Here is a 26,961-nt window from a genome sequence, read left to right on the forward strand (position 1 = left end):
ATTGGTTGGTATCAACACTTCAGTCATCAACAATTGCATCATCAGAGAAATGGACATTGGAACAGTGTAGGACTGACTTGGTAAGATATGTACAGCAGGTAGTGGACACAGAGAGAGGGATCAGAAAGTATAAGAAAAAGTGTCTACATTTGATTATTTACATTTGATTATTTACATGTGATTCTTTACAATCCGAAGAGGTATGATGTGGAAGGGAGGGTGTTAGTTTAGGGTTGAAGTTGACTGGACGTGTTGTTTTAGTGCGGTTTTGATGGAGGATAGAGATGCCCTTTCTTTTACACCTGTTGGGAGTGCATTCCATATTGATGTGGCATAGAAAGAGAATGAGTTAAGACCTTTGTTAGATCGGAATCTGGGTTTAACGTGGTTAGTGGAGCTCCCTCTGGTGTTGTGGTTATGGCGGTCATTTACGTTAAGGAAGTAGTTTGACATGTACTTCGGTATCAGGGAGGTGTAGCAGATTTTATAGACTAGGCTCAGTGCAAGTTGTTTTACTCTGTCCTCCACCCTGAGCCAGCCCACTTTGGAGAAGTGGGTTGGGGTGAGGTGTGATCTGGGGTGGAGGTCTAAAAGTAACCTGACTAGCTTGTTCTGGGATGTTTGGAGTCTAGATTTGAGGGTTTTGGAGGTGCTAGGGTACCAGGAGGTGCATGCGTAATCGAAAAAGGGTTGAACTAGAGTTCCCGCCAGAATCTTCATGGTTCTTTTGTTGACCAGAGAGGAGATGCTATAGAGAAATCCCGTTCCTTGGTTGACCTTTTTGATTACCTTGGTTGCCATTTTATCACAGGAAAGATTAGCCTCTAGAATGGAACCTAGGTAGGTGACCTCATCTTTCCTGGTGATAACAATGTCACCCACTTTTATAGTGAAGTCATGTTTCCTTACCATTATTGCTATGTTGCAGAGGTGTGGACTCGAGTCACATGACTTGGACTGATTCTAGTCATGAATTTGATGACTTTAGACTCGACTTGACAAAATGTAAAGAGACTTGCAACTCGACTTAGACTTTAACATCAATGACTTGTGACTTCACTTGGACTTGAGCCTTTTGACTTGACAAGACTTGCTACTTTCACCAAAACACTAAATTAAAAAGTTATTCAGGAGCGCTCCGTATCTTTCATTGTGTACGTGTGGGCTCTCAGTACAAATTAGATCTACGTTGTTTTCATCCCACAGCATTTTGACAAATTGTCAAACGACGTGCCAGTGAGAAAAAATGATGCCAAAGTTGGTTTCGTTCGGATATAAAAACTACGACTTGGTCAACAAAAAACGAATTGCAGTATGCAAAACATGCAGTTTGAATATTACAGACGGAGACGCAACAACTTCCAACTTTGTTAGACATTTGAAGTTGCACAAAGAAGGACATACTTGCCAACCCTCCCGTTTTTAGCGGGAGAATCCCGATATTCAGCGCCTCTCCCGACAACCTCCCGACAGAGATTTTCTCCCGACAAACTCCCGGTATTCAGCCGGAGCTGGAGGCCACGCCCCCCCAAAAAAAGTCTGCCGCAGCTGCGATTGGACCTGACCAGCCTCCGGGTACAAGTACTGGAGTACCAATTGCTTGCCAGGGAAGATCTTCCCCAGGAAGCAAGGATTGACCGGTTTTGGGCCATGCTAGGGAGAGATGGAAGATTCCACACTCTTGTGCATTTGATGAAAGCACTTTTGTGCGTGCCACACAGCAATGCATCATCAGAGAAGGTGTTCAGCATGGTTAGAAAAATAGTGACAGAGAATAGAAAGAGGATGGACAATTCAACCCTTAACAAAGCATTGTACTTTCAAGTACAACAATGAGTAGATGAGTGTTGTGTGTGTGTGTGTGTATATGTGTAAATAAATGAATACTAAAATTCAAGTATTTCTTTTATTTATATATATAAATATATATATATATATATATATATATATATATATATATATATATATATATATATATATATATATATATATATATATATATATATATATATATATATTTATATATATATATATATATATATATATATATATATATATATATATATATATATATATATATATATATATATGAAATACTTGAGTTGGTGAATTCTAGCTGTAAATATACTCTCCTCTTAACCACGCCCCTAACCACGCCCCCGCCCCAACCACTCCCCCCCAACCAAGCCCCCCTCCCGGCCAAGGCGCCCCCCCCCCCCCCCCCCCCACCTCCCGATATTGGAGGTCTCAAGGTTGGCAAGTATGAAGAAGGGTAAATTTTGAATGTAAGCTAACGTTTATTGGCTAAGTAACGTGACATTTATTTGCTGTGTATTTAAACCAGTGAGGCTGTAAACTCACTGCTAACGTTATACCATAGACATCTTCTAAGGGTACAGCATCGAGCGCTACTGCCTACTGGCGCAGACGAGACGCGGGGCCGCCATCTTGGAGTGGTGATCCGCTCCACTCAGTGCAATTCATTTGGCAGGAGCAATGAACTGTCAGTGCATTTAATTCATCTTACCTCACTGAATACCACTGATTTTCAAGCGCTTTTTTGTCATACGTGTAGCTATTATAAAGGACCCATGTTTTGGTGTGTTTTATTATTCATAGTTTGCTTAACAGTAATAGAATATTCCTATATGCTGAGTGACCAGACGTCCGAGATCAAAACTGGGAATATAATCCCAGAGAAGGGGAAAAAAACGGTCAGTTATTTTTAAGTTCAAGAAACAATATGATTAGGTTATATATACATGCGTATATCCTACATAAACAATGTACTGTATGAATACATTAGATATCTATATATCTTAAGGACCTATAGACTGTATCTCTGTTGCTGCAGCAGCAGAGAGTTTATTCTGTCTTGACACTTTGTATTGATATTTTGTATTACATTCTTCCCTTAAATGATAATGTTTACAGTGATTGTTTTATATGTATTTTTTATGTATGTCGCTTTGGATAAAAGCGTCTGCCAAATAATTAAACATAAACATATATAAACACCTGAAAGTCTTTATACCAGCTAAAACCACCAATCTGTTTCACTGGATTCAGAATAAAACCAAATTCTGTCTTACCCAACAATGTTAGTATTTGAATATTGTTACTTGAAGACTTATTCCTGGTTACAATTACACTGTTAAGAAAGTATTGTCTTATATTTTGCCTAAAATGAGAATGCATCATAATCCGTGGTGGCTGGTGAATTTTGTTTTAGGTGGGGCTGAAAGTAAACCAAACCCCTGTAGGGGCGTCATCCTCCCCCAGAAGATTTCTTTGTGATTTTCACATACAAATATTGAAGATCTTTGCTCCTTCTCAACTCTGTGGTAATATTATTTTCACAAAATACAACCAATAGTAAGGCAGCACGGTGGAAGAGGGGTTAGTGCGTCTGCCTCACAATACGAAGGTCCTGAGTAGTCCTGGGTTCAATCCCGGGCTCGGGATCTTTCTGTGTGGAGTTTGCATGTTCTCCCCGTAACTGCGTGGGTTCCCTCCGGGTACTCCGGCTTCCTCCCACCTCCAAAGACATGCACCTGGGGATCGGTTGATTGGCAACACTAAATTGGCCCTAGTGTGTGAGTGTGAATGTTGTCTTTTTATCGTGTTGGCCCTGCGATTAAGTGGCGACTTGTCCAGGGTGTACCCCGCCTTCCGCCCGATTGTAGCTGAGATAGGCTCCAGCGCCCCCCGCAACCCCAAAAGGGATAAGCGGTAGAAAATGGATGGATGGATGGACAACCAATAGTACGTTAATGTTAAATCTTACTTGTGAAAAGTAATCCCCCTATTCCTATTTTCAACAGTCCGCTCATTTGAGCAGGAAAACGCTGAATACCATCTTTGTTTTCTACCTGTCAACTGTCAGTTTAGGCTGCTCGCCGGCTCCTCATCACCACTTCAAGATGGCGGCCAAATTGCTCGCGTCACAGCAGCCAATGCTGCGTCTACTTATAAGATGTCTATGGTTATAACGTCATTGCAAACACGGCAATCTGTTGCGTCCACTGCCGTTCGCTACCTTATTCATACTTTTTGTCAAGTGATTTTTTTTAAGCAGGGTTGCATGAGGCACCTACACATAACGTTACAACAAAGGGTTGGAGTTGGGGGTTAAATCACCAAAATGATTCCCGGGCGCGGCACCGCTGCTGCCCACTGCTCCCCAAGGGGATGGGTCAAATGCAGAGGACACATTTCACCACATCTAGTGTGTGTGTGACAATCATTGGTACTTTAATCTTAATCTTAATTAGTAAATGTATCACACACAGTAACGTAACGTTAGACGGCAGTCAGCACCACAGCGTATTTTAGCCACCTACAAAAAGACAAACATAGTCAAATAAAGGTCAGTTAAAATGTATACCATATTAAGAATATGTGTACATATTGCATAGGCCCCTGACATCTAAAAAGTACAACGCTGTTCATTGTTATGTTCATGTATTTGTTATGTTTTTCATGTGTACGCACACATCAACACACATACAGTATGAAATGAGATCAATGAGATAAGGTAAGAACAGGATAGAAACTGCTGTGGAACTAGTTACAATGCAATATGCCATGGAAATACAATGTTAACACTTTCGTGCAAATAAGTACAGTTGCACTTGTTTTTTCAAATGTGTTTATTCTGTAAGGGAATGAGTTAAATGTTTAAAATGACTGGTTAATAGTGCTATTATGAAGTGCAATGTCAGCACTCTTTTTTTTCCTGCAATTTCAAATGCACTTGTTTTAATAAATAAATACAGCGTTTTAAAAGCATACACAATCTGTGTAAATATATTAGTCTGTGGTTAAAAGGACTTGAAAGGACTTGAAACTCAAAATGCAGGACTTGGGACTTGACTTGAGACTTTCCAGTCTTGACTTTGGACTTGACTCGGGACTTGCCTGTCTTGACTCGGGACTTGACTCGAGACTTGAGGGCAAAGACTTGAGACTTACTTGTGACTTGCAAAACAATGACTTGGTCCCACCCATATGTTGTCTATTACCATTGTTGGTATTTTGTCTATTACCATTGTTGGTATATTCATTCTTCCAACATTGTTGATGCAGTGTAATAATTATTGTTACCTGTGGTAATGCCACTATTATACAACATTTGTATAATCCTTAAACAAAGTAGCAGTGAAACTCAATGTATTAATCACTGAATTGAGGAATGGGGGTGGGATTAAATAAATTATCTTCTTCCCACTGTCAGGACTCGTTCAAAAATAGGACTCAGATGCAGAGGTGGGGAATAATCCGGCAGGCTTTTATTTTGAAAAGTTCACTTTTCACCTCTTGAGCTTTTTGGTTGTTAGAGGTAGAAAGCGTTTTAAAGTAAATTTCTTTTTTTTTTTAAAGGCACAAAAAACAGGTCGGGTATTGAAAAACATACATTTACGAATATAAAACTTAGCCAATAGTATAGTGAGGTTGCAAAGGTAAAATTCCTTTTCAAATGTTTTCTCATACAGTGTAAATCTAAATAGCACATATTTAAAAAAAAGCACAAATTTGTCATGAATATTGTCCAGGATGAAAGGACTGATGCCCTGCCATAGTGATCGAGTGCTTTCAAGTCCAAAACAGGTGGTAAACAGTCTCTGGATGTATGTTACATAAAGTGCAGGTAACATCAATGTCCTTCTTATATCTAAGCATCTCAGTCTTTACAGGGTAATAATCATGAATGATTTTGAATGAAATCTCTTTGACTTTGTTCGTAAGTAAATACCTGTTTGGAAGAGACCATGTTTTGACCCAGCAGATGTCATTCACAACATTAATCCAGAGCGCAATTACATAGGAGACAGACACACAATCATTTTTGGAATAAGATGCGGATTTTTCCGTTATTTTTCTGATTAAAACAAAGTTTCCCCACAGGAGTGTCAAGTGGATCATTCATATTTTTTACAGCAGAAAGAGGAAACGAGTAAGCCCTGTACAACATAACAACACCTGATGGAATGGCATCAAATACAACGGCAAACAGTTTGGGAGTCACAGGGACCTTAAAATGTTTGAGAAATTCTTGGTAGTAGCAACAAAAAGTAGTGATGTGTCCTTTGTCTACAATCCGGCTCTTAGAGCTGGCTCTTTGGCGTAAATGCAAAGGTTTTTTCCCGTCTGTTTTCCTTTAAAGGGGCTGTTGGCAACCTTTACGTGGATACCTTTCCAATGCCTTTTAAAGGAGAGCTGCACTTTTTGGGGGGAATTTTGCTTTGTGAACGATTGTAGTTTGAACAGTCTCTTAAAATTGTCTCACCTGTCCCTGATTGGCAACAGCCAGTACATGTACACAATTGGATTAAAAGCCTAACTGGAATAAAAAATGCTTCATGTAAACTCGCCATTCGGAATATTCTGACCCGATCACACACATTCAGATCAAAATTTCCTTCCGTTCGAGACAAGTGGTTTATGCCGATAGTCATTCAGATTGGAGCGCATGAAAACACTCCCTCCGAAATTATCTTTACTGCGCATGTCTTTGATGTCAGCTAAACTTTGGTGGTGGTTGGGGGACTAACTTTAATAGACACGGAATGCAGCGATCGTCTTGCTGCTGTCTCCACCCATTCAACATGTACAGAAAGAAGAAGCGTTATATACTGTTGAGTTTGTCCCTCGAAAACCGAGACTAGCAAAAACAAAAGTATGGTCTGTAGTATCTTGTGTCGATTTAACAATAAAAGGAGGGATCCAGTTGTTGTCTTAACGAGCCGTTTTATTCACGGCCTTACAGCTACTCAAAGTGCTAACTGCTAGTATGGAGGGCACAAAACAGCTCTATTCAAAAAGAGAGGTAAAACAAAAGTAGTTAACAGAATGAGAAATTAATATATGTGATAATGATAATTTTTTATTATGATCAGATTAAATAAATGTTGCCCATGTACACGTGGCTAATGTTACTTGTGTTGCTGAACTCCTTTAGCAATTAAATACTTGTTTTACCTGTACATTGCCTTTCGGTCTCTTGCATCTTGGGGTCACAACTACTGCAGCAATGCGTGAACCTGACAGCGGACCTATAGTGTAAAAAAAATATTATGCATAATCTAGTCACAATTTTGACCAGAAAAACACTATCATGTGTTATGTAGACAATAAAAAAGTGTTTTAATGTAAAAAAAAATATCACAATATGATGCATTTAAGTTACAAGCAAAAATTTGAGGAACATGCATCCCCGTTATTAGTTGCCCTAGCAAAGGCCACAGTGAACCCCATAAAATCCAACCAAAAAAAATTGGCTTACGTGTTAGCATTAGTTTATAGCTAGAGATGGACATATCTTTGTTTTTTCCGAGCATGGGATGGAAAAAAGTGAGTGTGAAGGACAGTGCTGAGAAGAAGAAGTGGAAGATATTCATTGAAATAAATAAATTAATCATCCAAAACATGACTGAGTGGGTAGTCAACTTGGCGAAGCAATTTGAGCATAGCACTGCAAGTTTGCACCATACTGAAGCAGAATGAGTCAATAACGCCAGCCAAAGATATACAATTTTTATCCAAACAGCGGATATTTATCCATGAAAGTATGAATATATATATATATATATATATATATATATATATATATATATATATATATATATATATATATATATATATATATATATATATATATATATATATATAAAAATAAATATATATATATATATATATATATATATATATATATATATATATATATATATATATATATATATATATATATATATATATACATATATATATATATATATATATATATATATATATATATATATATATATATATATATATATATATATATATATACTATACATATATATATATATATATATATATATATATATATATATATATATATATATATATATATATATATATATATATATATATATATATATATATATATATATATATATATATATATATATACAGCATTTACTTCAATCAATCAATGAATGTTTATTTATATAGCCCTAAATCACAAAAGTCTCAAAGGGCTGCACAAGCCACAACGACATCCTCGGCACAGAGCCCACACAAGGGACGTCGATGTGAATGACTATGAGAAACCTTGGAGGGGACCGCATATGTGGGTAACCCCCCCTCTAAGTACAGTCCCTAGTGGATCCACATAACAGTGAGAGTCCAGTCCATAGTGGGGCCAGCAGAAGACCATCTCGAGCGGAGACAGGTCAGTAGCGCAGAGACGTCCCCAACCGATGCACAGGGGAGCGGTCCACCCCGGGTCCCAACTCTGGACAGCCAGCATCTCATCCATGGTCACCGGAACCGGAATAACCCGGCGAGGGGGCAAAGGAGAAAAGAAAACGGCAGATCAACTTGTCTGAAAAAAGGGGGATCTATTTAAAGGCTAGAGTATACACATGAGTTTTAAGATGGGACTTAAATGCTTCTACTGAGGTAGCATCTCTAACTTTTACCGGGAGGGCATTCCATAGTACTGGAGCCCGAACAGAAAACGCTCTGTAGCCCGCAGACATTTTTTTGGGCTCTGGGAATCAGTAATAAGCCGGAGTTCTTTGAACGCAGATTTCTTGCCGGGACATATGGTACAATACAATCGGCAAGATAGGCAGGAGCTAGACCGTGTAGTATACAGGAAGCCAGTGCAGGTGAGCCAGTATAGGCGTAATATGATCAAACTTTCTTGTTCTTGTCAAAAGTCTAGCAGCCGCATTTTGTACCAACTGTAATCTTTTAATGCTAGACATAGGGAGACCCGAAAATAATATGTTACAGTAATCGAGACGAGACGTAACGAATGCATGAATAATGATTTCAGCGTCGCGAGTGGACAAAATGGAACGAATTTTAGCGATATTACGGAGATGAAAGAAGGCCGTTTTAGTAACACTCTTAATGTGTGACTCAAACGAGAGAGTTGGGTCGAAAATAATACCCAGATTCTTTACCGAGTCGGCTTGTGTAATTGTTTGGTTGTCAAATGTTAAAGTGGTATTATTAAATAGATGTCGGTGTTGAGCAGGCCCGATAATCAGCATTTCCGTTTTCTTAGCGTTGAGTTGCAAAAAGTTAGCGGACATCCATTGTTTAATTTCATTAAGACACGCCTCCAGCTGACTACAATCCGGCGTGTTGGTCAGCTTTAGGGGCATGTAGAGTTGGGTGTCGTCAGCATAACAGTGAAAGCTAACACCGTATTTGTGTATGATGTCACCTAGCGGCAGCATGTAAATACTAAAGAGTGCAGGGCCAAGAACCGAACCCTGGGGGACTCCGCATGTTGACATAGTCAACTTGACATAGTCCGAGGTCACATTGTTATGGGAGACGCACTGCATTCTGTCAGTAAGATAAGAGTTAAACCATGACAAGACTAAGTCTGACATGCTAATACATGTTTTGATACGCTCTAATAAAATATTATGATTGACGGTATCGAAAGCAGCGCTAAGATCAAGAAGCAGCAACATAGATGACGCATCAGAATCCATCGTTAGCAATAGATCATTAGTCATTTTTGTGAGGGCTGTCTCCGTAGAGTGATCTGCCCTGAAACCGGATTGAGAAGGTTTACAGAGATTGTTAGACGCTAAGTGTTCATTTAGCTGCTGTGCAACAATTTTTTCGAGGATTTTCGAGATAAACGGAAGGTGGGACACCGGCCGGTATTTTACCATGAGGTCAGGATCGAGGTTAGGTCTTTTGAGTAGAGGATGAATAACCGCTTTTTTGAATGCTAGGGGAACAGTGCCAGAGGAAAGTGATACGTTTATAATATTTAGCACTGATGGACCTAATAATACAAAAAGCTCCTTGATAAGTTTCCCAGGAAATGGGTCAAGAAAACATGTTGTTTGTTTTGTCCCATTTGCACATCTTAACAATTCCTCTAATGTTATTTCATCAAAGAGAGAGAAACTATTTTGGAGGGCGGTATCCGTCGTATATACAGTTGTATCTGTGTTAATAGAACCCAGTTGTAGCTGGGATGCATTGTCTTTAATCTCCTTTCTAATGACTTCAATTTTCTTATTAAAGAAATTCATAAAGTCATCTGCCGAGTGGGTGGAGCTACTGGGAGGAGTCCCTTGTTGGGTTAGCGATGCTACTGTACTGAACAAAAATGTAGGATCATTTTTGTTGAGGTGGATGAGATTTGAGTAATATTTAGCTTTAGCTAAGGTAAGCATGCGTTTATAAGTTATTAAACTATCACTCCATGCTTGATGGAAAACCTCAAGTTTAGTCGCGCGCCATTTACGTTCCAGCTTTCTACATGATAATTAATGGGCTTTAGTTTCTTCTGTAAACCATGGGGTACGCCTTTTAGGGGCCCTTTTTAGCTTTAGCGGTGCTACACTATCAATGGTGTCGCGCAGGGCGTCGTTAAAGTTGTTAGTGAGGTTATCAATAGAGCCGACATAATTTGGGAATGGTGCCATTACCGAAGGGAGTAGGCCAGCAAGAGTCGTCGTTGTGGCAGCATTAATGTTGCGGCTGCTCTAGTAGTTATTATTATTATTAGTTTGTTGACAATGAGTCAGAACTTCGAATTTTATAAGGTAATGATCGGACATTACTTTAGTATACGGGAGTATCGTAACTTTGGAGGTGGTGACACCCCTGACAAGCACTAGATCTATCGTATTACCGTTGCGATGGGTGGGTTCATTTATTATTTGTGTAAGACCACAGCTATTAATTATATACTTATTATATACAATTATATACAATTATATACTTGAGCTACTATTTGCAAAAAATAACAAACTTTACCAGATCGAACGTTAAATATCTCGTTTTTTGCAGTGTATTGAATATAGGTCGAAAAGGATTTGCAAATAATTTGATTTGGTTTTTATTTACAATTTACTTAACGTGCCAACTTCACAGGATTTGGGGTTTTATATATATATATATATATATATATATATATATATATATATATATATATATATATATATATATATATATATATATATATATATATATATATATATATATATATATATCCTCTCTGAGCTGCCACCTTACCGTGGTAGAGGAGTTTGCGTGTCCCAATGATCCTAGGAGCTATATTGTCCGGGGGCTTTATGCCCCCTGGTAGGGTCTCCCAAGACAAACTGGTCCTAGGTGAGGGATCAGACAAAGAGCAGCTCGAAGACCTCAATGAGAAATAAAAACTATGGACCCAGATTTCCCTCGCCCGGACGCGGGTCACCAGGGCCCCCCTCTGGTGCCAGGCCCGGAGGTGGGGCACGATGGCGAGCACCTGGTGGCCGGGCCTGTCCCCATGGGGCCCGGCCGGGCACAGCCCGAAGAGGCAACGTGGGTTCCCCCTCCAATGGGCTCACCACCCATAGCAGGGGTCATAGAGGTCGGGTGCGATGTGAGCTGGGCGGCAGCCGAAGGCAGGGCACTTGGCGGTCCGATCCTCGGCTACAGAAACTAGCTCTTGGGACGTGGAACGTCACCTCGCTGGGGGGGAAGGAGCCTGAGCTAGTGCGCGAGGTGGAGAAGTTCCGACTAAACATAGTCGGACTCACTTCGACGCACAGCAAGGGCTCTGGAACAAGTTCTCTCGAGAGGGACTGGACTATCTTCTACTCTGGCGTTGCTGGCAGTGAGAGGCGACGGGCTGGGGTGGCAATTCTTGTTGCCCCCCGGCTCAGAGCCTGCATGTTGGAGTTCAACCCCGTGGACAAGAGGGTAGCTTCCCTCCGCCTTCGGGTGGGGGAACGGGTCCTGACTGTGGTTTGCCCTTACGCGCCGAGCCACAGCTCAGAGTACCCACCCTTTTTGGATTCACTCGAGGGAGTACTTGAGAGTGCTCCCCCGGGTGATTCCCTCGTTCTACTGGGGGACTTTAACTCTCATGTTTGCAGCGACAGTGAAACCTGGAGAGGCGTGATTGGGAAGAATGGCTGCCCGGATCTGAACCCGAGCGGTGTTTTGTTATTGGACTTTTGTGCCCGTCACGGATTGTCCATAACGAACACCATGTTCAAACATAAGGGTGTCCATATGTGCACTTGGCACCAGGACACCCTAGGCCGCAGTTCCATGATCGACTTTGTAGTTGTGTCGTCGGATTTGCGGCCTCATGTTTTGGACACTCGGGTGAAGAGAGGGGCGGAGCTTTCTACGGATCACCACCTGGTGGTGAGTTGGCTGCGATGGTGGGGGAGGATGCCGGACAGACCTGGCAGGCCCAAACGCATTGTGAGGGTTTGCTGGGAACGTCTGGCAGAGTCTCCTGTCAGAGAGAGTTTCAATTCCCACCTCCGGAAGAACTTTGAACATGTCACGAGGGATGTGCTGGACATTGAGTCCGAATGGACCATGTTCCGCACCTCTATTGTCGAGGCGGCTGATTGGAGCTGTGGCCGCAAGGTAGTTGGTGCCTGTCGTGGCGGTAATCCTAGAACCCGTTGGTGGACACCGGCGGTGAGGGATGCCGTCAAGCTGAAGAAGGAGTCCTATCGGGTTCTTTTGGCTCATAGGACTCCTGAGGCAGCGGACAGGTACCGACAGGCCAAGCGGTGTGCGGCTTCGGCGGTCGCAGAGGCAAAAACTCGGACATGGGAGGAGTTCGGGGAAGCCATGGAAAACGACTTCCGGACGGCTTCGAAGCGATTCTGGACCACCATCCGCCGCCTCAGGAAGGGGAAGCGGTGCACTATCAACACTGTGTACGGTGAGGATGGTGTTCTGCTGACCTCGACTGCGGATGTTGTGGATCGGTGGAGGGAATACTTCGAAGACCTCCTCAATCCCACCAACACGTCTTCCTATGAGGAAGCAGTGCCTGGGGTATCTGTGGTGGGCTCTCCTATTTCTGGGGCTGAGGTTGCTGAGGTAGTTAAAAAGCTCCTCGGTGGCAAAGCCCCGGGGGTGGATGAGATCCGCCCGGAGTTCCTTAAGGCTCTGGATGCTGTGGGGCTGTCTTGGTTGACAAGACTCTGCAGCATTGCGTGGACATCGGGGGCGGTACCTCTGGATTGGCAGACCGGGGTGGTGGTTCCTCTCTTTAAGAAGGGGAACCGGAAGGTGTGTTCTAACTATCGTGGGATCACACTCCTCAGCCTTCCCGGTAAGGTCTATTCAGGTGTGCTGGAGAGGAGGCTACGCCGGATAGTCGAACCTCGGATTCAGGAGGAACAGTGTGGTTTTCGTCCTGGTCGTGGAACTGTGGACCAGCTCTATACTCTCGGCAGGGTCCTTGAGGGTGCATGGGAGTTTGCCCAACCAGTCTACATGTGTTTTGTGGACTTGGAGAAGGCATTCGACCGTGTCCCTCTGGAAGTCCTGTGGGGAGTGCTCAGAGAGTATGGGGTATCGGACTGTCTGATTGTGGCGGTCCGCTCCCTGTATGATCAGTGCCAGAGTTTGGTCCGCATTGGTCCGTAAGTCGGACACGTTTCCAGTGAGGGTTGGACTCCGCCAAGGCTGCCCTTTGTCACCGATTCTGTTCATAACTTTTATGGACAGAATTTCTAGGCGCAGTCAAGGCGTTGAGGGGATCTGGTTTGGTGGCTGCAGGATTAGGTCTCTGCTTTTTGCAGATGATGTGGTCCTGATGGCTTCATCTGGCCAGGATCTTCAGCTCTCGCTGGATCGGTTCGCAGCTGAGTGTGAAGTGACTGGGATGAGAATCAGCACCTCCAAGTCCGAATCCATGGTTCTCGCCCGGAAAAGGGTGGAGTGCCATCTCCGGGTTGTGGAGGAGACCCTGCCCCAAGTGGAGGAGTTCAAGTACCTCGGAGTCTTGTTCACTAGTGAGGGAAGAGTGGATCGTGAGATCGACAGGCGGATCGGTGCGGCGTCTTCAGTAATGCAGACGCTGTATCGATCCGTTGTGGTGAAGAAGGAGCTCAGCCGGAAGGCACAGCTCTCAATTTACCGGTCGATCTACGTTCCCATCCTCACCTATGGTCATGAGCTTTGGGTTATGACCGAAAGGACAAGATCACGGGTACAAGCGGCCGAAATGAGTTTCCTCCGCCGGGTGGCGGGGCTCTCCCTTAGAGATAGGGTCAGAAGCTCTGCCATCCGGGGGGAGCTCAAAGTAAAGCCGCTGCTCCTCCACATCGAGAGGAGCCAGATGAGGTGGTTCGGGCATCTGGTCAGGATGCCACCCGAACGCCTCCCTAGAGAGGTGTTTAGGGCACGTCCGACCGGTAGGAGGCCACGGGGAAGACCCAGGACACGTTGGGAAGACTATGTCTCCCGGCTGGCCTGGGAACGCCTCGGGATCCCTCGGGAGGAGCTGGACGAAGTGGCTGGGGAGAGGGAAGTCTGGGCTTCGCTGCTTAAGCTGCTGCCCCCGCGACCCGACCTCGGATAAGTGGAAGAAGATGGATGGATGGATGGATATATATATATACACTACCGTTCAAAAGTTTGGGGTCACATTGAAATGTCCTTATTTTTGAAGGAAAAGCACTGTGTTTTTCAATGAAGATAACTTTAAACTAGTCTTAACTTTAAAGAAATACACTCTATACATTGCTAATGTGGTAAATGACTATTCTAGCTGCAAATGTCTGGTTTTTGGTGCAATATCTACATAGGTGTATAGAGGCCCATTTCCAGCAACTATCATTCCAGTGTTCTAATGGTACAATGTGTTTGCTCATTGGCTCAGAAGGCTAATTGATGATTAGAAAACCCTCGTGCAATCATGTTCACACATCTGAAAACAGTTTAGCTCGTTACAGAAGCTACAAAACTGACCTTCCTTTGAGCAGATTGAGTTTCTGGAGCATCACATTTGTGGGGTCAATTAAACGCTTAAAATGGCCAGAAAAAGAGAACTTTCATCTGAAACTCGACAGTCTATTCTTGTTCTTATAAATGAAGGCTATTCCACAAAATTGTTTGGGTGAACCCAAACTTTTAAACGGTAGTGTATATATATATGTATATATATATATATATATATATATATATATACATATATATATATATGTATGTATGTATGTATTTTTTTATTATCATTATTTTATCATTATCATAATTCGTATGTCCTGTCCAGCCACATAGGCGCACACACACACACACACACACACACACACACACACACACACACACACACACACACATATATATATATATATATATATATATATATATATATATATATATATATATATATATATATATATATATATATATATATATATATATACATATGTACGTGTGTGTGTGTGTGTGTGTGTGTGTGTGTGTGTGTGTGTGTGTGTGTGTGTGTGTGTGTGTGTGTGTGTGTGTGTGTGTGTGTGTGTGTTTGTGTTTGACAGAGAAGCAGCTGGAAGGAGATACTGTAGAAGTTCAATCTCCAAAGTAAATGCAGTATACAAAAATAATATACAGTATATATATATATATATATATATATATATATATATATATATATATATATATATATATATATATATATATATTTTTTTTATTTTTTTTTTTTATATATATGTATATACAAAACCCCAAAACCAGTGAAGTTGGCACGTTAGTAAGTTGTAAATCAAAACAGAATAAAATGATTTGCAAATCCTCTTCGACCTATATTCAATTAAATACACTGCAAAAACAAGATATTTAACATTCAATCTGGTAAACTTTGTTATTTTTTGCAAATATTAGCTCATTTGGAATTTGATGCCTGCAACATGTTTTAAATAAGCTGGCACAAGTGGCAAAAAAGACTGAGGAAGTTGAGGAATGCTCATCAAACATTTATTTGGAACATCCCACAGGTGATCAGGCTAATTGGGAACAGGTGGGTGTCATGATTGGGTATAATAGCAGCTTCCATGAAATGCTCAGTCATTCACAAACAGGGATGGGGCGAGGGTCACCACCTTGTGAATAAATGCCTTTAAGAACAACATTTCTCAGCAAGCTATTGCAAGGAATTTAGGGATTTCTCCATCTACAGTCCGTAATATCGTCAAAGGATTCAGAAAATATGGAAAAATCACTGCACGTAAGCAGCAAGGCCAGAAAACCAACATTGAATTTCCGTGACCTTCGATCTCTCAGGCTGCATCAAAAACCGACATCAGTGTATAAAGGATATCACCACATGAGAGAGGATAAGGGGTTACCTTTAGTCAAAAAAAGATTTACGACCTTAAGGTCAAAAGGTCACAGGGGGGTGGGGTGAAGGGGAGGTCAGAAGGAGGCGGGGCTGAGGGGGGAATACACCTTATGTCAAAATGTGATTGATGGCCCTGTAAGAGGAGGGGTGGGGTGAAGGGGAGGTCAGAAGGAGGCGGGGCTGAGGGGGAGACACCTTATGTCAAAATGTGATTGATGGCCCTGTAAGAGGAGGGGTGGGGTGAAGGGGAGGTCAGAGGAAGGTGGGGCTAAGGGGGGAGACACTTTATGTCAAAATGCGATTTACGACTTTTTGAGTATTAACACATGTACGTACACACACACACATACACTGGTATATGTGAATGGTAAGTCTTTGTTAGTACGAGCATTAAGAGAAAATGGAAAAGATGGAGAAAGCTGTTGTTTCAGTAGGCATGATTAGCGAAACGCCAGTTTCAATTTATAAAAATGATAAAACTTACCACGACGCTCCTCGGAAAAGTAGGATTTTTTGGCCTCAGGTCGTTGGGTTTTCCGTGCCAGTCTCCGTGCTCCTAAAATCAACGGATCCTATCAGCCTCAGTCGACCGAACCAGACGTCTTTTCTTTGGAGTCTTTTAACTCTGAATGCGGGGTGTTTACTCGGTGGTGGTGGTTCCTATAGCGGCATGGCGAGAGTGTATGGGAGAAATGAAGGAGAAGATAGACGTCTTGTTTCGAAGCAGCCGAAATTGGAAATGCGTACTGACGACGAAAAGAAGGTTGTCTTTTGAGACCACACCCCCGACGGAGTACAAAAGGACCTCCCCTGCCAATACATCAACCAATAGTATTTGAAAACAATCTTTCTACTAGTCTGATTGGTCGAAACTTTTTACGGGGCTCCTCCCCTTTGAAAACAATAAGCCCCTCATTTTTTGACTAATTTGTTGGAAAAGTGGTCAAAAGTCATGAAAATGTTTAAAAATGACACTGATACCATTACCATAAGTCTCGCCGCTAACCTCGTGAGTCTATGGATGCCCAATATGTCCAGAAAAATCTAAAATATCTCAAAAAATAGGGGGCCGGATTTTGGACGTCGGCGTACCGCGTTTGGGGTAGGGCCGTAGTTTGGAGACCGATGGTAAAAATTTACTATTGATGGTTAGTTTTTTTCTTTGGATTAAATAGAGAGTAAATCTAGCAGAAAATATGCATTATAAACAGAGAGAGAGAGTTTGGAGGGGTAAGAACAACCTTTTGGGACTTTCACAGCAGCACAGCAGCAGTGAGAAGACATACACAGCAAAAGTCATGAACATGTTTAAAAAATACACGCGTAAGAAACAGCACAATTAGGGTATGAATAAATATTTTAAGCAAAGTTACCATCTTTATTGATAGTTTTTATTTTTTATTTTTGGCGGGATGAAATCACACACACACACACACACACACACACACACACACACACACAGCAAATTGGTTGGTATGCGGTTTATTGTTCGCAGCTGGTTTTTATTGACAAAACCATGCTCGAAGAGATAGGTAGAGACAGATTTAAGGCGGGAGAATTTGCCGAAGCAAGCAACCATGTCTTTTAAAACAGGTTCTTAACAAACATATGTTTTTTAGATTAGGTACTCAAGCATATTTAAAGAGAAAAAAACTCTGCTAGCGCACACAGTCTTTAGAGGCTTTTGAAAATGAAGGGTATATTTTTTTACTGATTGTAATATATTTGTTTGCAGTTTATATAATAACAAGTATTTATTTTTTAACAAAAACAGTTATTCATTGCGCGGAAATTTACGCTCAACCAAGGGCACCCGTTATTTAGTCCCACAAGACCCACCGCAGGCCTCGCGAACCCCAACAAAGTTGCAGGAGGAGCGGGGGGAGAAAAGTTGGAAAAGTGGTCAAAAGTCCCCAAAATGTCTAAAAATTACACCCGGGTACCACTCCAACAAGTCCCGCCGCAGGCATCGTGAGTCCGGGGGTGCTGACATGTCCAAAACGCCCCAGTAAAGTTGCAGGACGATTGAAATATATTTTTGTATAATAACTCAGATACGGTAACACTAGCGAGCAGTAGATATTTAAACTGGAATAAAACTATGTCCGTTTGATTTTACAAAGTTGGAAAATGACTCACAGGGTGTTGTTTAATATTATGCATATTCATTATTTTGTTTTATAGAGGGAATATGGGAAGATTTTAAAGCGAGTGCATTTTTACAAACACAGTTTGAGGAGTCAGATTTTCATTTTTACAAGAAAAAACATACAATATACTTACGGTATGAATAAATATTTTTAAACAAAGTTACCATTTTTATTGTTAGTTTTTTTTTTTGGCGGGATGAAATCACACGCACACACTTGGCTCTGGAAGAGGCGTGGGTGTTAATTTTGGGGGGACCTAAGACTGAGAGAGTCATATTACACACACACACACACACACACACACACACACACACTGTCAGCAAATGGTTGGTATGTGGAGAAAAGTTGGAAAAGTGGTCAAAAGTCCCCAAAAAGTCTAAAAATTACACCCGGATACCACTCCAACAAGTCCCGCCGCAGGCATCGTGAGTCCGGGGGTGCTGACATGTCCAAAACGCCCCAGTAAAGTTGCAGGACGATTGAAATATATTTTTGTATAATAACTCAGATACGGTAACACTAACGAGCAGTAGATATTTAAACTGAAAAAAACTATGTCCGTTTGATCTTACAAAGTTGGAAAATGACTCACAGGGTGTTGTTTAATATTATGCGTATTCATTATTTTGTTTTATAGAGGGAATATGGGAAGATTTTAAAGCGAGTGCATTACAAACACAATTTGAGGAGTCAGATTTTCATTTTTACAAGAAAAAACATACAATATACAATATATATATACATTTACTTACAGATTTTTATGCCTCTGGCATGCTGGTTGGTCTTGAAGGAGCGTTGGTCTTTAAAGGACCCAAAAGTGTTTTGACATTGAAGGGTCGCTTGTGGTGGAAGAAGAGGAGACCTTTTTTTTACCAAAGACCCCGACATGAAGGCTTGCTCGCAGGTAACATCATTGAAAAAGACGGCGAAAGTCTTACATGCAACTGCTGTAAGTTTTTCTTTGCTTTTTGCATGTTTTTTTAAGCGGCTGTAGGAGATGTTCACACTAGACCGTCTTTTTGCAAAATGAATTTGGCGCGCGGAAAAGTAGGAGGGGTCTGATTTCAGAGGTGGGGGTTTGTTTTTGGGTGCGAGTGTTAAAGTGGCGAGTATTTTGCATATGTTATATTATTGTTTTATTTTTTATATTTAACATATTGTGTTGAAGTTTGGGGAAATGTTTATAAAACAAACATGGACCCATTAATTAAACTTTAAAAAAGGGGTCGTTAGAATAATACACAAAGTGTGCTACTATGAACATACCAATCTGTTATTTATAAGTTTTAAGGTGTTAAAAATGTTTAAATATTGTGTTTTTAAAAACAATGGAAATTATGTTTTGTGTAAAGAACATTAGCCTTTTAGCTTGTATTCTTAGGTTATTTAAATTAAGAGGAGAAAACTATAATTTACGGGGTATATTGATTTTTAAAAAAGGTAAAGTAAAAACGAATATAAAATACAAATGTATTTTAGTTTTAGGAGTTTAATGATGGAACAAGCTCAGTGAGGAGCTGAAGACATGTAGTTCTTTTTTAAGGTTTAAGAAAACATTGAAAGGTAAAAATGACGAGAAAAGTGCTGGTAAAAAAAAACTAGTAATCCATGTTTTGAGGACGGTCAAAATAGCGACAATAAATACAAACAAAACAACACTAACGACAGCTTCGGGAATTTATCAGAAATACAAAACACATTAACGTCTTACAAACAACATGCGTTTTGCCTCTAACAATAAACGTTTTAAAACCTTTACAAATTAAAACATATAGGCAAGGCAAGGCAAGGCAACTTTATTTGTATAGCGCTTTTCATACACAAGGCAGACTCAAAGTGCTTCACAGACAACAAAGTGAAATGAAAAAAAAATAAAAGCAAAATTAAAATGCAGACAATAAAAATAAAAACAGTGCAGACGTTAAAAGTTAAAAGATTAAAAGATTTAGCTGAAAGCTAAGGTGAACATAAAAGTCTTCAGTCTAGTTTTAAAAGTAGTGAGAGTTGGGGAGAGTCTGACATCTTCAGGAAGTTTATTCCAGCTATGTGTTGCATAGTGACTAAATGATAATCTCCCTTGATTTGAGTTTACTCTTGGAACCGCTAACAGATTGGTCTCAGAAGATCTTAGTGATCTAGAGGGCGTATATAGTGGGAGCATAAAGAAAAAACAAAGAAAAAACATTAATAGCAGAACAATATTTATGTTTGTTTTGCTAAAGAAAGTATATTATATAGGTGTGGTGCTAATGTTTTATACATGTGTTTATTTTAAACAACACTTTGTTAAAATATTTTAAGGTGTTAGTTATTTTGAGCACATTTGACAATTAATGATAACCGCAATATTTTGGTTACAATAACTGCGATATGACTTTATATTTTAACTTTTTTTAATTTACATAAACTTGTTGTAAAGCCTCCATGTTTGTTTTGTGTTTTAGCATTAGGAAAAGTTTGTATTGTTTATTATTGTTGTTTGGCACAGTTTATTTTTAACACGCTAAACGTTGTATTGAAGTACATTACAGATTAACACTCGGACAGGAGTATGAAGAAGCGGAGCTAATTTACTGTTTTTTGACCAAATTGCATGATTTGGGGTCTTTTTTTTTTTCTCTCTTTGAGACAGACCCATGATGAGTGACAGGGGCTACATTCCATATGTCAATGGCATGGTGTGGTCCATTATCTTGTGTAGTAATTTGAAAAACCTGCAAATGGCTGGTATGCGATTTATTTGTTGTTGTTTAAAACTGTATACGTTTATGAGCGTCTAAAAGAGACAAGACAGAGACAGATTTAAGGTGGGAGATTTTGTTGACAAAAACCAGATGTTATTTCTTTAGACACTAAAAGGTCTGAACAACCTCTTAAACTGGATCATATCAGTACCATTTTTAAGTTTTTTTTACTTAATCCATTTCATAATGTAATTTTACATACTGATATGCTAAAAGTTTTAAGTGTTGTATGTGCATACAAAAGGTTTTTATGAAATGCAAGATGGCTTTTTGGTGCAAACTTTTTTACAATGATGTCTGTCTTTTTTAGTTTTAAATTATCTTAAAACTCTGATCTTTTTGAGCCTTTTGATGTCTTTTCACTTTGCTTTAATTTATTTTTGAGTCATCTTTCTCTATCGACACCCCACTAGTACTAGCCCCCTTTCAGCACACACAAACCATTTAGTTATGACATGCAGTAGCTAGAAGCACTCCAATGTTTGTGTATTTTACTCATTAAACAAATAATCACAACATCAAAATACAAATGGATGCTTTTTTTTTTTTTTTTAAATCGAATGAATCAATTTGACGAAACGTTACATCCCTCGAGTTTTTAATTATTTTTGTGTACACCCTAGTAATCATGTTAGAACAATGTGGTAACAGTGGTCAATATAATCAACAGTCTGCTTGTTCTACCCAGTAGAAGTAGTAAGTACACAAGAGCTAACATAGGCAAAGAGATGATGAATAAAAAGAAAAAAAGGAGTTGTCGTCAGCGGAAAACAAAACAATTGACGATAAGCAGAATAAAAAAAAAACTGAAGTACAACAAAGCATACATAGCCTTTTGGATTTACCATGAATATGTTAGGAAATGAGGAAAGGCAGGTGTGTGTTTTGTACCATCTACTACACTTTGTATTATCCTATCTCTTTGAGATGCCTTTTTTTTTTTTTTTTTTTTTTTTTTTACTGTTGCTGCAATAAAAACAGTACAGATCTAATCTTAATACAGAGGACGATACAACAGCGTTTGGTTTAGGAGAGAACACAACGAAGCTAATACAAAAATTAAGAAAAGAAATACCACTAGTTTGACAAAAACAGACTTTCCTCGAACCATGGTAAAAACTGAATGTGTTCATACAAATAAATATGTTCCTATAAATTAAACACTGTTAAACACTGTTAAAAAAGTTTGAAATAATTAATTACATTGTAATTTGGGTTTTATTTTAAAAAATGCTCAAACTAATGCAGTGCCTGTTTGAAATGTTTATGGGTCAAGCTTTTTAAAAATTGTATTTTGGAAAAATTAAATGTTTAGGGAAAGCAAATGCAAAGTTGCACATTTATACCGTAGAATAAGCTACGATATAGGCTATATTAGTACAAATTTTGCATTAAACAAAATTTAAAAAAACAAAAAAAACATAGCTCTTTTTAAAAAGAAAAAACGATTTTAATGCTACTGTGCTATGTTTAAAGAAGTGCACAACTTACGGAATCATTTGCACTTTTTTATGTATTAAAATCACAGACATAGGGTTTAGTTCAAATATAAAAAACGAGGATCTTTAATTTGACCCGCTGTTGTACTCCGTCTCAAATTGTTAACATGTGCTTTATGTTTTACTACCATTATTGCTATGTTGACTATTACTATTGTTGGTATATTTATTATTTCTACATTGTTGATACAAATTATTGGTTCCCTTTTAGGCAAAACTGAACAATCATGCATTACATACTATACATTGCCTTTTGTTTTTATTTATTCATGAGAAACAACACAGTGTATCTAAAACATTTTGTTTGTATTCATAAAAAACAACACATTGTATCCAAAACAATTTTCTATAAACTATAAACTATAATCAAGGTTTGATATAAAACAGGTATACCGTAGGTACATTTAATCGCATTATGTAGTTTTTGCAGTTCAAACAAAACGTTAACGGGGATGTTGCGTCGCAGGCGATACATCGTCATATCAACAAACAGAGCATATAAAACAAACACATGACAAGGTGAAGGTTAAAAAGACTTTTCTTTAGACCATTCAGACAAAATCATTTCAAAATGTCAAAGTCAGAAGCATGACAAACAACAGTTTCCCAGGTGGGCTTAGAGCGGGCATAGTCAAGAATGATTTGTAGTTTTTGAGGTTTGTCGCGTTTTAAAATAAATGCTTCTATCACGTCCGTCAATGGGTATATAACAGCGTGGTTCTCGACAAAGTTGACAAGTTTTCCCCAATAATTACCCATCTTTTTTTTAATTCTTCCAACACTCTGTCACCATATCCAAATGTGCCAAAATCGTTTCATCATTTCCTACCACCTCGTTGTACATGTCATCTATAGCCCCCCAAATATCTGTCTCGGATTCCAGTTGAGACAGCAAAGAGTCTGCATAGGCTTCGACCTTTGAATCCTCAGCCTTGATGCAACGAAGCATCAGCAAGCATTGAATGGCCTGAATGAATTTAGGTGTACGCAGACTCTTGATGATTTCGGCGTAGTTGGACAACAAAAAGTCCTGCTCGTACGGTTCCAGGCATGGGTGTTGTCTTTGGCTCGGATGGTTTACCCAGCAACCGTAGCACTTGCTTTGCCTGAAATTGTAGATGGTGTGGCTGAGGAGATGAAACACGGCCGTTTTCACCGTGCTGGCGAAAAACAACCACAGACCCCCGTCGGTTTCGGCGTCAATGTGCAATGTAGGGTCCAAGAGTGACAGTGATGGTGGCTGGGCTGATGGAGGAGTTATGTTTACAAAACAATTCTCCTTTTCCTCCTCCTCCGTATCGTTGTCTGACAAAGACGGTGTAGCATCGCTGGTTTTCGTCCCTTGTCTGCCGAAGCATCTGCTGAGGCGACACGGTGGGATTGAAGGGGTCTCTTTGTCGTTCGCATCCTCCGTCGTCTCAGGCGGGATAAAAATCTCAGCCATGGTTGCTTTATCAGCCGTAATGCCGGATGGTTCATCAGCCGTGTTTACGGTTGGTTTAAATTTGTCCTGTGGTATAAAAGAGGTCTGTACGCGTCTGCTTGTCTTGTTTGGCATTTTCTTGTTTGAGAGGTCCGTATGTTCAGAAAGGAACCGTTGTGGTTTGGTCAAAAATTGCAGGATTGTCTTGTTTTTAAAGGGTACAAAAAAAAAGGAACCGATGCGGATTGGTTAAAAAATTGCGGGGCGTATTGTTTTAAAGGGGGAGGAGTCAAAAAAAGTTTTGACCGATCAGCCTATATCGTAGCTTATTCTACGGTATAAATGTGCAACTTTGCATTTGCTTTCCCTAAACATTTAATTTTTCCAAAATACAATTTTTAAAAAGCTTGACCCATAAACATTTCAAACAGGCACTGCATTAGTTTGAGCATTTTTTTAAAATAAAACCCAAATTACAATGTAATTAATTATTTCAAACTTTTTTAACAGTGTTTAACAGTGTTTAATTTATAGGAACATATTTATTTGTATGAACACATTCAGTTTTTACCATGGTTCGAGGAAAGTCTGTTTTTGTCAAACTAGTGGTATTTCTTTTCTTAATTTTTGTATTAGCTTCGTTGTGTTCTCTCCTAAACCAAACGCTGTTGTATCGTCCTCTGTATTAAGATTAGATCTGTACTGTTTTTATTGCAGCAACAGTAAAAAAAAAAAAAAAAAAAAAAAAAAAGGCATCTCAAAGAGATAGGATAATACAAAGTGTAGTAGATGGTACAAAACACACACCTGCCTTTCCTCATTTCCTAACATATTCATGGTAAATCCAAAAGGCTATGTATGCTTTGTTGTACTTCAGTTTTTTTTTTATTCTGCTTATCGTCAATTGTTTTGTTTTCCGCTGACGACAACTCCTTTTTTTCTTTTTATTCATCATCTCTTTGCCTATGTTAGCTCTTGTGTACTTACTACTTCTACTGGGTAGAACAAGCAGACTGTTGATTATATTGACCACTGTTACCACATTGTTCTAACATGATTACTAGGGTGTACACAAAAATAATTAAAAACTCGAGGGATGTAACGTTTCGTCAAATTGATTCATTCGATTTAAAAAAAAAAAAAAAAGCATCCATTTGTATTTTGATGTTGTGATTATTTGTTTAATGAGTAAAATACACAAACATTGGAGTGCTTCTAGCTACTGCATGTCATAACTAAATGGTTTGTGTGTGCTGAAAGGGGGCTAGTACTAGTGGGGTGTCGATAGAGAAAGATGACTCAAAAATAAATTAAAGCAAAGTGAAAAGACATCAAAAGGCTCAAAAAGATCAGAGTTTTAAGATAATTTAAAACTAAAAAAGACAGACATCATTGTAAAAAAGTTTGCACCAAAAAGCCATCTTGCATTTCATAAAAACCTTTTGTATGCACATACAACACTTAAAACTTTTAGCATATCAGTATGTAAAATTACATTATGAAATGGATTAAGTAAAAAAAACTTAAAAATGGTACTGATATGATCCAGTTTAAGAGGTTGTTCAGACCTTTTAGTGTCTAAAGAAATAACATCTGGTTTTTGTCAACAAAATCTCCCACCTTAAATCTGTCTCTGTCTTGTCTCTTTTAGACGCTCATAAACGTATACAGTTTTAAACAACAACAAATAAATCGCATACCAGCCATTTGCAGGTTTTTCAAATTACTACACAAGATAATGGACCACACCATGCCATTGACATATGGAATGTAGCCCCTGTCACTCATCATGGGTCTGTCTCAAAGAGAGAAAAAAAAAAGACCCCAAATCATGCAATTTGGTCAAAAAACAGTAAATTAGCTCCGCTTCTTCATACTCCTGTCCGAGTGTTAATCTGTAATGTACTTCAATACAACGTTTAGCGTGTTAAAAATAAACTGTGCCAAACAACAATAATAAACAATACAAACTTTTCCTAATGCTAAAACACAAAACAAACATGGAGGCTTTACAACAAGTTTATGTAAATTAAAAAAAGTTAAAATATAAAGTCATATCGCAGTTATTGTAACCAAAATATTGCGGTTATCATTAATTGTCAAATGTGCTCAAAATAACTAACACCTTAAAATATTTTAACAAAGTGTTGTTTAAAATAAACACATGTATAAAACATTAGCACCACACCTATATAATATACTTTCTTTAGCAAAACAAACATAAATATTGTTCTGCTATTAATGTTTTTTCTTTGTTTTTTCTTTATGCTCCCACTATATACGCCCTCTAGATCACTAAGATCTTCTGAGACCAATCTGTTAGCGGTTCCAAGAGTAAACTCAAATCAAGGGAGATTATCATTTAGTCACTATGCAACACATAGCTGGAATAAACTTCCTGAAGATGTCAGACTCTCCCCAACTCTCACTACTTTTAAAACTAGACTGAAGACTTTTATGTTCACCTTAGCTTTCAGCTAAATCTTTTAATCTTTTAACTTTTAACGTCTGCACTGTTTTTATTTTTATTGTCTGCATTTTAATTTTGCTTTTATTTTTTTTTCATTTCACTTTGTTGTCTGTGAAGCACTTTGAGTCTGCCTTGTGTATGAAAAGCGCTATACAAATAAAGTTGCCTTGCCTTGCCTTGCCTATATGTTTTAATTTGTAAAGGTTTTAAAACGTTTATTGTTAGAGGCAAAACGCATGTTGTTTGTAAGACGTTAATGTGTTTTGTATTTCTGATAAATTCCCGAAGCTGTCGTTAGTGTTGTTTTGTTTGTATTTATTGTCGCTATTTTGACCGTCCTCAAAACATGGATTACTAGTTTTTTTTTACCAGCACTTTTCTCGTCATTTTTACCTTTCAATGTTTTCTTAAACCTTAAAAAAGAACTACATGTCTTCAGCTCCTCACTGAGCTTGTTCCATCATTAAACTCCTAAAACTAAAATACATTTGTATTTTATATTCGTTTTTACTTTACCTTTTTTAAAAATCAATATACCCCGTAAATTATAGTTTTCTCCTC

Source organism: Entelurus aequoreus, linkage group LG01 (genome assembly GCF_033978785.1).
Source record: "Entelurus aequoreus isolate RoL-2023_Sb linkage group LG01, RoL_Eaeq_v1.1, whole genome shotgun sequence".
Taxonomy (NCBI): domain Eukaryota; kingdom Metazoa; phylum Chordata; class Actinopteri; order Syngnathiformes; family Syngnathidae; genus Entelurus; species Entelurus aequoreus.